Genomic DNA, 13,912 nt, shown 5'->3' with positions numbered 1-13,912 from the left:
AGACTCACTGCAGCGAGGGACTAAGGGGAGAAGAAGCGAACCTACCTAACTGGTGGTAGCTTGGGCTTCTTAGGCTACTGGACACCATTAGCTCCAGAGGGATCGACCGCATGGAACCGGCCATTGATGTTCGGTCCCGGAGCCGCGCCGCCGGCCCCCTTACAGAGCCAGAAGCAAGAAGTGTTCCGGAAAATCGGCGGCAGAAGACTTCAGTCTTCACCAAGGTAGCGCACAGCACTGCAGCTGTGCGCCATTGCTCCTCATGCACACCTCACACTCCGGTCACTGATGGGTGCAGGGCGCTGGGGGGGGGGGGGGGGGGGGCGGCGCCCTGAGCAGCAATATAAACACCTTGCCTGGCAAAATCATCACAATATATAGCCCCAGAGGCTATATATGTGATAAATACTTTGTAGGGTTTTTTTTTCCGCAAAGAAGCAAAAAGAGACTGTTTAGATGTCTTTCTGGGGCACACTTTAGATAATTCAATTGGTAATGAAGATGAAGTAATGTGAGATATAATTATAAAGATAAAACATAACTTTTATTACATATCAGACGATAAAAAAAGGGGGGAGAGACAAACAAAATAAATAAATGATGCTGTATATATCAGCAAGGTGAATAAAAAAAGTATTAAATCACAATGTGACGATATGTGACTCTCTTAATGTAAAGTAGGTGGCAGAGGGTTTATCCGCACACCCACTGGGAATAAGCGAGTATTGATGTTTGAATTGAATCAGAGCGAAAATTTGTTGGTAAATCCTGTATTCTCTATGGATTTATGAATTTTTATACTTAAGTATATTCATATGAGAGAAACAGGAAAAACCGGCTTTAACGACTCTGGACTCCTTCTTGGGTAACACAATTATTAGTGCTGCAAAGACCAATAGCAATAGGGATATAGGTGAATTTAAAGATATATACACGGAAGGTGTATTCCTTGATACTACAGTACCTGGTATTCCCAGAGGGTCACCCTTTCTGGTACTGACCAGGCCCAATGCTGCTTAGCTTCCAAGATCAGACGAGATCGGGCATATCCAGCATGGTATGACTGTAGACAGTCAGGTATAAACCTATCTGCGTATGGAAAAACCAATTGCTTAATAGGTGTGGGCTGGTCTGAGAAGGTATCAGGAAAAGTATAGGTAAAATGAAACCCGGTTACTGAAAAGTATATTATCTATTCGTTTCATTTTATCTATACTTTTCCTGATACCTTCTCAGACCAGCCCACACCTATTAAGCAATTGGTTTTTCCATACGCAGATAGGTTTATACCTGACTGTCTACAGTCATACCATGCTGGATATGCCCGATCTCGTCTGATCTTGGAAGCTAAGCAGCATTGGGCCTGGTCAGTACCAGAAAGGGTGACCCTCTGGGAATACCAGGTACTGTAGTATCAAGGAATACACCTTCCGTGTATATATCTTTAAATTCACCTATATCCCTATTGCTATTGGTCTTTGCAGCACTAATAATTGTGTTACCCAAGAAGGAGTCCAGAGTCGTTAAAGCCGGTTTTTCCTGTTTCTCTCATATGAATATACTTAAGTATAAAAATTCATAAATCCATAGAGAATACAGGATTTACCAACAAATTTTCGCTCTGATTCAATTCAAACATCAATACTCGCTTATTCCCAGTGGGTGTGCGGATAAACCCTCTGCCACCTACTTTACATTAAGAGAGTCACATATCGTCACATTGTGATTTAATACTTTTTTTATTCACCTTGCTGATATATACAGCATCATTTATTTATTTTGTTTGTCTCTCCCCTCTTTTTTTATCGTCTGATATGTAATAAAAGTTATGTTTTATCTTTATAATTATATCTCACATTACTTCATCTTCATTACCAATTGAATTATCTAAAGTGTGCCCCAGAAAGACATCTAAACAGTCTCTTTTTGCTTCTTTGCGGAAAAAAAACCCTACAAAGTTTGTTCTGAACTTATGTCAGGGAGCACCGCCAACCCTATACTACCCACAAAAGCCGGTCAGGCGAACTGGTAGTTTTATGTTGGTCATCAGTATGATTTCTGCCCTCTACGGCAGATAAAAATTTGTTTACTAACTGCTTTCATCTAATTACAATCTGAACCAGTGCGGATTCCAAAACCCCAACCCATTAATATGTGATAAATACCCCTGCCAGAATCCATAAAAAAGCGGGAGAAAAGTCTGTGAAAAAGGGGCGGAGCTATCTCCCTCAGCACACTGGTGCCATTTTCTCTTCACAGTGCAGCTGGAAGACAGCTCCCCAGGCTCTCCCCTGTAGGTTTCAGGCTCAAAGGGTTAAAAAGAGAGGGGGGGCACTAAATTTAGGCGCAATATTGTTTATACAAGCAGCTATTGGGGGAAAAATCACTCAGTTATAGTGTTAATCCCTGCATTATACAGGTTGAGTATCCCTTATCCAAAATGCTTGGGACCAGAGGTATTTTGGATATTGGATTTTTCCGTATTTTGGAATAATTGCATACCATAATGAGATATCATGGTGATGGGACCTAAGTCCAAGCACAGAATGCATTTATGTTTCATATACACCTTATACACACAGCTGGAAGGTAATTTTAGCCAATAATTTTTGTAACTTTGTGCATTGAACAAAGTGTATCTATAGTCACACAATTCATTTATGTTTCATATACACCTTATACACACAGCCTGAAGGTCATTTAATACAATATTTTTAATAACTGTGTGTATTAAACAAAGTTTGTGTACATTGAGCGATCAAAAAACAAAGGTTTCACTATCTCACTCTCACGCAAAAAAGTCCGTATTTCGGAATATTCCGTATTTCGGAATATTTGGATATGGGATACTCAACCTGTATAGCGCTCTGGTGTGTGCTTGCATACTCTCTATCTGTCTCCCCAAAGGACTTTGTGGGGTCCTGTCCTCAGTCAGAGCATTCCCTGTGTGTGTGCTGTGTGTCGGTACGGCTGTGTCGACATGTGGGATGAGGAAGGTTACGTGGAGGTGGAGCAGAGGCCGATAAATGGGATGTCGCCCCCTGTGGGGCCGACACCAGAGTGGATGGATAGGTGGAAGGTATTAACCGACAATGTCAACTCCTTACATAGAAGGCTGGATGACGTAAAACAGCTGTGGGACAGCCGGCTTCTCAGCCCGCACCTGCCCAGGCGTCTCAAAGGCCATCAGGGGCTCAAAAAAGCGCCCGTTACCTCAGATGGCAGACACAGATGTCGACACGGAGTCTGACTCCAGTGTCGACGAGGTTGAGACATATACACAATCCACTAGGAACATCCATTACATGATCTCGGCAATGAAAAATGTGTTACGCATTTCTGACATGAACCCAAGTACTGATATACAAAAAGAAAAGACAACTCCTTTTTATGGGGCACTCATATTGGTAATCTAAAACGTAACTTTTATTGAAATTGGACTCACATTAACATACAACATATAACATTTATTCCATAGGGATATTTTGTGGTATGACTGGCTGAGCCTCTAAGCTTGTCTCCCTATGTCGTGTTTCTTATTATACAAGTATAACCATCCCCAGTTGATAATATAATACTCCTTTAGTATGACTATAAACTTCAAAAAACAAAACAAAACACAACCAACACCACAGTACACCTTTTTAGAGTACACACTGTGGCCGAAGTTTTGAAGTCAGTAGTGACAATGCTAAATTCCTTGTCGTATAAACAACCCTTTATGAAGCTAAGAACACTGTACGCTGTTTGCTCAAGAAGTACCGTAATGGTACGCTATTTGCGTAACGATCGCTCAGCGGTAAGCGAGACGCTCAAGCGTCACGTTCGCTCACGGCCTAGTGATCACAGAACACGTTATTGGTTATGTCTAGGGGAAAGATTCGCTGTAACGTAGCATACGCTAGAGACCACGAGGAGGTCACCAGCGGTGCAGACGCTCACAACACTATACCTTGATATTAAACCTTATACCAATGAAATACACAGAATACCTTAATGTGAGTACAGGGTGTAAATGCAACCTTGTGTAACCTGACTACCTACAAAGCTGTTTGAGCGTCACCGACGCTCAAGTGAACACTTAACACTATAGTAAATACACTGATACTGGTTTAGGGTTCCAAAGCCTATTATCTGTATTATGTCTAATATACTTGTAAAAGGGGATAACAGTACATATGATACACTACAATATAACAGAGACTTCCTAACCACAGAACTAAACAATAAATACAAAAAAAGACAATACTACACTGACCTAAATGCAATACGATACAATACTATAATACTATAAGGTATTTAAGAGAAAAAGAGGAGAGAGAGAGATAGAGAGAGAGAGAGATTGGCTCGCAGAAAGACAATGATTATGGAGAGAACTTACGCACAAAGGGTATGATCGCCAGCGCCTCGATATCCAGCTCCCGATTATCAGCAGATAACCGTTGATGAGAGAGTGAGAGCTGGATGTGGTCGGTCTGCCTATTTATGCCCCACACACAATGCAATCTCCTAGTCCCTACAATCCTACAGTTTATTGGACACAGGAATTCGGCCCTGTACTGTAACCAAAGGTCATAGGTTGATTCATACAGGTGGGCTGTGCTGATTTCCAACAGCTCAGGTGGGTGGGGAACTGGGTTTCCCGCCGCATACCTGAGTATGTGCAAATCGTAGAAATGGACATAAACTTCTTATGTCCATAACTATTCGCACGAGCGATTAATACGCTCCAAACCAACACCGGAATATTGCTAATTAAATACTCTTCCGATGGGTACCAAACACTGCTGTATGACTCCTGTTAGACACTTCGTGCAATACAAAGAGGGATTCCTCCGCTCAGGGACATTCTATCTAAACCAAACTTACAGAAACTATTGAGGGGAACATGATCTATAAACTACATTAATTGTGAACTTTTGTAACGAATGAGTCGCACGCTACGAACACATAAACTCTACCGTAAATGCGCATACTGCGCGTGCGAGTGCACGCTATTGCGAGTATGCGCTTCCACGGGAGAGCGTACGCACGCGCAGCACGGACCAGTGTGCGGTGCAAATATGGCAGTGTGCATTAAGACATTTTTCTGACTTTGACAGTCCACCCTTTGGCAGTCAATAATAACTGCCACAAAACATTTAAGGAGAAAAATGTAAGTCAGGGGTTAATTGATTTCCATGGTTGGGTAGGGGAGGAGAGAGGAGAAGGTGTGAAGAGGGTATGACCTAGTGAGAAAGCAGGAGCATGTGTGTATGAGTCCATGTTTGGAGGGTCATGTATCATTGTGCCGTACGTGTGGTAAATCAAGCTTCGAGGTATTGCGAAGTATACATTTGAATTCCTTCTTATCCTGTGGTACAGGTCTGTGGATGGGCTGTCAAACTTTACCGAGCTCATTTCGGCTGTAGTTGTAACAAAATGGGGATGCACATTTTAGTTGATGATACATGAATGGGGGAGGTATGTGGTTGCTGATATCTGTGCCTGAATTCCCTATCGTCTATGTGTGTCATTACCTGAGGGTTGTAGAGATGAAGATAGAGAACACTTATGAAAAATGCAATGGTATTCTATGTCAGGGAAATGTACATTCGTCGATTGAGGTCTTGATTGGTGTCGGTTGATTGGAGTCTTCTTCTTTGTGCTTTTGCTCATAAATCGTGAGTAAAGCAAACAACGTCCATGGATTTACAAAAAATGTTGGGCTATCGTGATTTTAAAGTTCCTAGGGAAACTGGGGTACCCATGGCATTGTCCATCAAAATCTTGTATATCAGGTCGACTGCTCTTCTTCTTTCCATCTTTCCGTTGTCGGCCCCTTGGCTCATCAAATCCTTCGTCTACGTGGGTCTTTGTACCTCGGAGGAAAACATAGAAATGGGTGAAAGACGGACCGTATACTCATTACATCATTACGTCATGGTTTCTAGCATTGGGTCATAAATCAAATCCAGGTTAATTACAGTTTCCTCACTCCTCAAGCTCATCACTTTCGTACTTTGCTTGCACCTCATCAAAGCCTGCCCGCATCTAAATATCAATCCAATAGATATAACGACACCCAAAATACATAGGAGAAACTTTCCAACATCCATTATGACTCCTTGAGCCCAGTCTCCTAAACCGGAGAACCAATTTCGCGGGTTCAACCATGACACCCAACCAGTCAGCTCATTACCTACAGCAGCAAGGGTGAGATTGTGTTTTCGACGAAATTCCCACTTTAATTGCAGAATATCGTCCATCTTTTGGTCTATGACCTCTACCGGATCCTCGGTGCTATTTGTGATATACGTGCAACACTTTATGCCGTACTGTGTTGCCAATGTAACACAATATCCGCCGGTTACTGCTGTAAGATAATTAAGAACCATCCTATGCTGAACTAGTTCTGTTTTGTAAGCTTGAAGTTCTCTTCCAGTGTATCTAAACGTGTCATCATACATTTCAGTGATATTATCTAACAAATTGGCGAGTGCGGAAATGTATCTATAATTCATCACACCTCGAGCGGTACGAGTGAAATCTAACGCTACCAGAACCTGAATCCCGGTGGATTCATGGATAAGATCAGAGGCCGGATGCTCTAACCTTTCTGACAGTTGTCTTTTAACTCGGTGTTCGTAATGAGTGTGAGTATAAGGAGCTTGGGCACCACGGTGTATGTCCTTCATTTTGTCATGTGTAACAGTCATCACTTCAGGCAATACTTTTCCAATATAACACAATCCTTCAGAGTTTGGGGCAAGCCACTTGTACGCCTTTCTCCCACATATGAAATATGCATCATCGGGGAGAACATAGGGGACGGAGAAGGACATGACCATGTTACAAACCTTCCAGGTGAAATCTCCTGACCCTAATTCTTCCATCTGCCTAATGCACGTATCAGTTTGTACGATATGTGCACAGTATCCTGGTGATACCTCTCCAACTTTAGTAATCCTATTTCCTAAGGTATATCGATACCGGAAAGATTTTCCTCTACTGACTATGTGGCGTACGAGCTCTGTATCTGTAGGCATTCTATCTGCTCTGTGTGAAAAGGTCATGGTAAGGTTGCTCCATGACACTTCCCAATTTCCCGGTTTTCTGGGATTGGAGATGTTAAAACATATGAGGGACCTATCCACATGGTATTGGTGGAGCTTCAAACTAGGAGGGCTGGAGATGTTAAACCTCCGGTCCACCGGTCTCCCACCACTTAGCTCAAGTACCTCCCCTAACGTTAAAGGAAATGGTACTAGCCCTGATTTGCTGTGACCCTGAGGTACTTGAGAGCATACCCAACAATCTGTTTGGTTCAACACGTTACCCACTAGAGAGTGATAGTCACTCAATGGATGCCGGTCCATATGGATATTAAAACTAGATTGGCATTTCTTTATGCATCCATCTTCAACCAGATTATCACATAGCCTACAGATACAATTTTCCTCAGCTAACAATCCATCACAATTTCTTCTATCGGATCGTTTTCTGATACTCGCCTTTGCTTGTTGGTTTGGTTGATCTTGGAAAACTACGCCTCCATCATCATAATCGGGACCCATTCCAGAACCTCTTTCGACCTCTATGGTACTCTCGCCGGAACAGACTGCTCTGGTCAACATCATGGTTAACATCAAAATCCATATCACAGTCTCTTGGGGCAAGTCCATCTTACAGGAGGAGAAAAGAAGAAATTTGTAAAGGGGGTATAAGAAAATCAGTTTGAGGGGGAGAGAACTCGTTACGATAATAAGTTCTCTCGTTTTGTTGTTCTTTTTGTTCTGCTGTCCTCTCAAAAGGTGCTGTCTCTTCAGTCTTCCGAATGAACCTTCTGGTGATGTAATCTTTCTTCCTAACTAGCGATCTTTCTGTGTGGAGCAAAATCTGGCATTACCATTGGTTAACACTTAGGGGTGACATACCATCTTTAAATCATGGAAACATCAGTGAGGAGAGAGAGAAAATAAAAAAAACAAAAGAGATAGAGAACAATTCATGTGCATATATACATCACATAACTCGACAATAACCATCAATAAGAAAAGAGAAACAAAGCATTTTTAAACATTGTAAGAAAACATTGTTAGTATTAGAAAAACATTGTCAGACTTATTAGGCTGTCGTATCTACGTGTCTAATGGTCTCCTTGAGCAGTCCCTCCCCACCAGCACTTGCATTATTCCACTGTCTGTATCTGGCCAGAATACATTGTGGTGGATAGGTCATGCTGGGGTTTGGTAGACTTCTGCAAGGACCAAGCGAATATGCAATGTTTGAATTCTTACCAATAATCGTCAGAGATGGGGATAGAGAGAGAAAAGGGAAAAACATTTTTCACAAATACATTTACAACGTTTAACCTGGTCATTCCCGTGTCTTCAGTGAATGACCTCCCACTTCATTAACCGTTACCTCAGGCTTGCCTCCATTCCTAACAATCACCTTTCCTGCCTATGTGATTCTTGATTATAATGGTGTGTGTTGTAATTTTGCTCATTTCTTGGTCTAGGGGGGTCTAACTTTATGTGGGCTGTTGCAGTTGTGGGCATAATGCCCTTCTCTCCTACAATGGTAACAAATCCTGGGCTTCCTCCAAGTGTCAGTGAAATGGGGTCTTGGCTGATTTGATGCCTCCTCAAACGCTCGGATGCTCATCATCATCAATCGTTTCCCCTGTGCTTCCCTGGTTCCTTGGTTTTTATGATTATGGTGTGGTCTTTCTCGTGATCTACAATCTCTTGCAATGTGTCCCTTTCTATGACAATGGTAACAGACTACCATATCTGGATTTCTCGCAGGGGTGTGGGGCTTTTGGGGTGGTCTTGTGGTTTGGGCCTGTATTTTTGCTGCCATTAACTTATCTCTTTGTGACTCTCTGTATCTGGTGATATTCTGATCCTGATTGATGACGGCCTCTCTTAGTGCAGTCACCGAGATATCTCTCCAGTTTGGGTTGGTGGTCTGTACCCTTGTTTTTAATTCATCTTTTAAACCATTCATTAATACCTTAACCGCTATTCCTTTATGTTGTGCATTTGTCTTGATGTCTGCGATCCCAGTGTTCCTAGCCATTATTTGCAGTGCTCGATTGAAATAATTAGAAACATTTTCCCTTTCGTTTTGTCTTATGGAGAAAATTTCATTCCACTTGACAGCAGCTGGGAAATATATTCCTAACTGTCGGTTAATCTGCCTAATACATTCCTGATTGTGTTCCTCCATACAGGGTACCTCCATGTTTAATTTACAATCAGCAATGAATTTTTTCAGGGTCAACCCTGGAGGGCAAACATGCCCTCAGCACTGTCCGCCACTCTTTGTTGGTGGGTTCTGTGGCGTTTCCTAGTTCTTTAATAAACCTTTGGCATTTGGCTAGATTTTTCCTAGGATCAGGAAATTCAGACACAATTGATCTCAATTCGGTCCGGGACAAGAGACAGCGCATTGCACTGTCCTTGACGGGAATGATTCCCTGATCGTCAGTCTTCCCATTGGGGACTGAGATCACCCTGGCCAGATTGAGCTCAGTTCCATCATCTTGTGTTGGCCTTACAATATGGGGTACATCTGTTTGTGCGTGATATGAAACATTGTACGTACCTGTGGACACGACCTCACCTGACCCTCCGTTAGGGGGTTCGATTATTGCCTTTACCCATTTGGTCGTGTCCACCTGGATGGCTTCTGTGATGGTTGTTGGAAGAGGTGCTGACATCGTTCTGGGCTCACTGTCTTGTTTGTATTCCTGAGGGAGGTTTGACATGGGGTGCAACTGGCACAGGTTAATAGTTGTACATTCAACAGTATTACAATAATCATTGTTACATTTATTACACTTATTCTTATAATCTATATTACAGTTGCTAAGAGCGTTTTTATTGTTCCACCCTTGTGCTTTTCTCTCCGCAATCAACTCCTCTCCCGATGCCATGTCTCTCCTCTCAAGATAAGAGTCAGAAAAGTCAATAGACTCTCTTTGTAATTCACTTTCCTGTTGCCATAACTGTAAATATTCATAATGTTTATTTTGTCTCTTCGTTAGTTCAACGAGACTTATCCTCCTCCTTAAATTTTGTAACACCTCTGGACTGAAGCTACCTATTCTTGGGAACTTGTCCCTGTCTTGTACAGTCATTCTCTCCCATTCATCACAAAAAACTTCAGCGTGATTTCCATATTTCTTACACATCACATATCGTGCCGACCCGATGGATCGGTTCTCTGAATCAACCTGAACCTGGGTTGATCGCCCCCTACCTGAACAAATGGCCCCCATAATCTGCAGGCGTTGCTTATTCCTCCTTGAATATCAAGGCTTTCAGCGCACCCTTACAAACAAACCAAGATGTCCTTGGGCAGGCCGGCGGTGGTGGTTTATCAAGTACCCCACTTACTTCTCGCCCACGTTGGCCTATGCCGCAATCACTGTAAACCAGAGCTGTGGTACCCAACCCAGGGCCCCTGTGAACCTTTAGTTTACTGGAACATATGAGGGTTACCCGCAGGACACTTACTCTTTCCAGTAAAGTTGGGGTTGTTAGATAGTTCCTGAGTGACCAGCGAACTTCCCTTCCAAAAATAAAAAATTACACAAATCACGTCAGAATGTACAGATAGCGTTTGTGACCACTTTACTCTAATGGTATTAGGTCAGATTACTAACTACTGCACACAATAACGTGCGGTCCAATCGTTCAGTACACGAGCACTACTTGTCATGTACTGAAAGATCAATGGAATCGATGTTTCCGGCCGCGATTCCTTCAACCAGAGCTTGTATGGCCTATATGGGTTCTGCACCAACACCCCAGGCGTTGTGCCACTGGACTTTTATAGCGGACCTTTTACCTTACGACCTCCTGGTCTTGTTCCTTATGACCTCCTGGTCTTGTTACCTTATGGTCCGCTATACTCTAATGCTCAAATATTATTTAACCAGAGATGCCTCCCTGGCCACCGTATATGTCACTTACACGTATGTTCCTTAACGAGTACCCGACTTTCCTTTTGGTTCCACCTTTAAAATTGTATAAACTTTTGTATACAAAACACACTCACTCAACACATGTACACTTTTGTTTCTATATCTATTTCTGCGCAGAAATTGTCTTCAGGCCAAGAGTGTTACCAATTAGGAGCAGGATCTGTTAAACTAAATTTCAGATTTTCTAAAAACAGATTTGCGTTATTTACCGCTTCGCGTTATCTACCGCTGTGCGATACTTATCGCCTTGCGCTAATTATCGCTTTGCGCTAATTATCGCTTTGCGCTAATTCAACTTTTCGTGACTTGGGCTACGTGGGCGTAACCAGACGCTACGTTGCGTAATGAACGCTGCGTGCGTCTGCCTTTTGGATTGCGTACGCTAGTCTTTGTTAGCGACACGTGTACGCAATGCAAAGGATCCACCGTAACACAATATATATACTTTTATCAATGTAAATGATCCCTGATCATCTACCGCAATCCACACTGACTGCCTTGTATCTCAGACAAACCGTGTGTTTGTTCTATACTTTAACTATTACCTCTACTATTAAATAACAGCAAATCTCCTTTTAGCCCTTTCTATCAACTATAAAATTTGGCAAACAGGAATAGTGATATACGAAAAAATGAAATAGAAATGCAGATATATGCGTGCGTACGCAAGACAAAAGAAAAATAAACAGTTTTAAAAGACACAAGCGTTTTGTTCTTACTTCCGGTTACCGGATTCCTTCAGCACTCTTTACCTAAGCGAAGCAGACGCTTATCCCGTCAGCAACTGCGAGACAACCTCCCACCCTTTTGCTGGGGGATAACGTCTGCTGATCTACCTAGTGCAGATGTGAAAAGGACCGGACGAGCCCGCAATTGACAATGCTAAATTCCTTGTCGTATAAACAACCCTTTATGAAGCTAAGAACACTGTACGCTGTTTGCTCAAGAAGTACCGTAATGGTACGCTATTTGCGTAACGATCGCTCAGCGGTAAGCGAGACGCTCAAGCGTCACGTTCGCTCACGGCCTAGTGATCACAGAACACGTTATTGGTTATGTCTAGGGGAAAGATTCGCTGTAACGTAGCATACGCTAGAGACCACGAGGAGGTCACCAGCGGTGCAGACGCTCACAACACTATACCTTGATATTAAACCTTATACCAATGAAATACACAGAATACCTTAATGTGAGTACAGGGTGTAAATGCAACCTTGTGTAACCTGACTACCTACAAAGCTGTTTGAGCGTCACCGACGCTCAAGTGAACACTTAACACTATAGTAAATACACTGATACTGGTTTAGGGTTCCAAAGCCTATTATCTGTATTATGTCTAATATACTTGTAAAAGGGGATAACAGTACATATGATACACTACAATATAACAGAGACTTCCTAACCACAGAACTAAACAATAAATACAAAAAAAGACAATACTACACTGACCTAAATGCAATACGATACAATACTATAATACTATAAGGTATTTAAGAGAAAAAGAGGAGAGAGAGAGATAGAGAGAGAGAGAGAGAGAGAGAGATTGGCTCGCAGAAAGACAATGATTATGGAGAGAACTTACGCACAAAGGGTATGATCGCCAGCGCCTCGATATCCAGCTCCCGATTATCAGCAGATAACCGTTGATGAGAGAGTGAGAGCTGGATGTGGTCGGTCTGCCTATTTATGCCCCACACACAATGCAATCTCCTAGTCCCTACAATCCTACAGTTTATTGGACACAGGAATTCGGCCCTGTACTGTAACCAAAGGTCATAGGTTGATTCATACAGGTGGGCTGTGCTGATTTCCAACAGCTCAGGTGGGTGGGGAACTGGGTTTCCCGCCGCATACCTGAGTATGTGCAAATCGTAGAAATGGACATAAACTTCTTATGTCCATAACTATTCGCACGAGCGATTAATACGCTCCAAACCAACACCGGAATATTGCTAATTAAATACTCTTCCGATGGGTACCAAACACTGCTGTATGACTCCTGTTAGACACTTCGTGCAATACAAAGAGGGATTCCTCCGCTCAGGGACATTCTATCTAAACCAAACTTACAGAAACTATTGAGGGGAACATGATCTATAAACTACATTAATTGTGAACTTTTGTAACGAATGAGTCGCACGCTACGAACACATAAACTCTACCGTAAATGCGCATACTGCGCGTGCGAGTGCACGCTATTGCGAGTATGCGCTTCCACGGGAGAGCGTACGCACGCGCAGCACGGACCAGTGTGCGGTGCAAATATGGCAGTGTGCATTAAGACATTTTTCTGACTTTGACAGTAGGTAGTGTATGTTCAATAAATGGTTAAACTTCATTAGAAATTTTATACAAATAACATACATTTGGGAGAGGGAAATTAGGAAAGAGAAAAAAAGGTTAGAAGGAAGATGGGGAGGAATCGGTGACTAAATGCCTGGTTTCTGCTTTTGGAGATCTGCTAAAAAGCATCGAATCTCCAATGAGAGAACCAACTGGAGCATATGCACCACTCCCAAGACCTGTATCTGCTGTTAACTTTATCTGCCCAATCTAGGGCAAAGTTAATGAGAGTGCAGGGGAGAGGTCCCTAGCCAGTATTAAATACCTGTATTGCTGACTATTTATAAGCCCTTGATTAGTTTCAAATACAACGTTTACTTGAAGTATCAACTTGTTGTGTACATTCACAATAAATTGTGTGGCATTTGTGAAAAAACACTCAGAGGAAAAAGAAGCAAAATTGCTTTAATGCCTAAATATATCATAACCAACAAATGCAGTAATTTCTATGAAATACAGCTTTCATATGCACTAACAACCAGGATGTCTACTGTCCCCAATCCTGTCTATAGACATCGAATTGAGGATGAGAGAGTCCTTTTAGGTGTTTCTGCAATATGAAAATAATGTGCTTCTGCTGTCGTTATCTCA

At 42.3% G+C, this 13,912-nt stretch overlaps 2 pseudogenes; one reads left to right on the top strand and one right to left on the bottom strand.

Moving 5' to 3' along the window:
- Nucleotides 1–952: 952 nt before the first annotated feature.
- Nucleotides 953–1,071, bottom strand: LOC134959494 (5S ribosomal RNA; annotated as a pseudogene).
- A 225-nt stretch (nt 1,072–1,296) lies between these two features.
- LOC134959481 (5S ribosomal RNA) lies at nt 1,297–1,415 on the top strand (annotated as a pseudogene).
- Nucleotides 1,416–13,912: the final 12,497 nt, after the last annotated feature.

This window comes from Pseudophryne corroboree, chromosome 9 (assembly GCF_028390025.1).
Source record: "Pseudophryne corroboree isolate aPseCor3 chromosome 9, aPseCor3.hap2, whole genome shotgun sequence".
NCBI classification, from domain to species: Eukaryota; Metazoa; Chordata; class Amphibia; order Anura; family Myobatrachidae; genus Pseudophryne; species Pseudophryne corroboree.
Note: the sequence above shows the minus strand (reverse complement) of the source record. Positions and strands in the feature narration are given on the sequence as shown.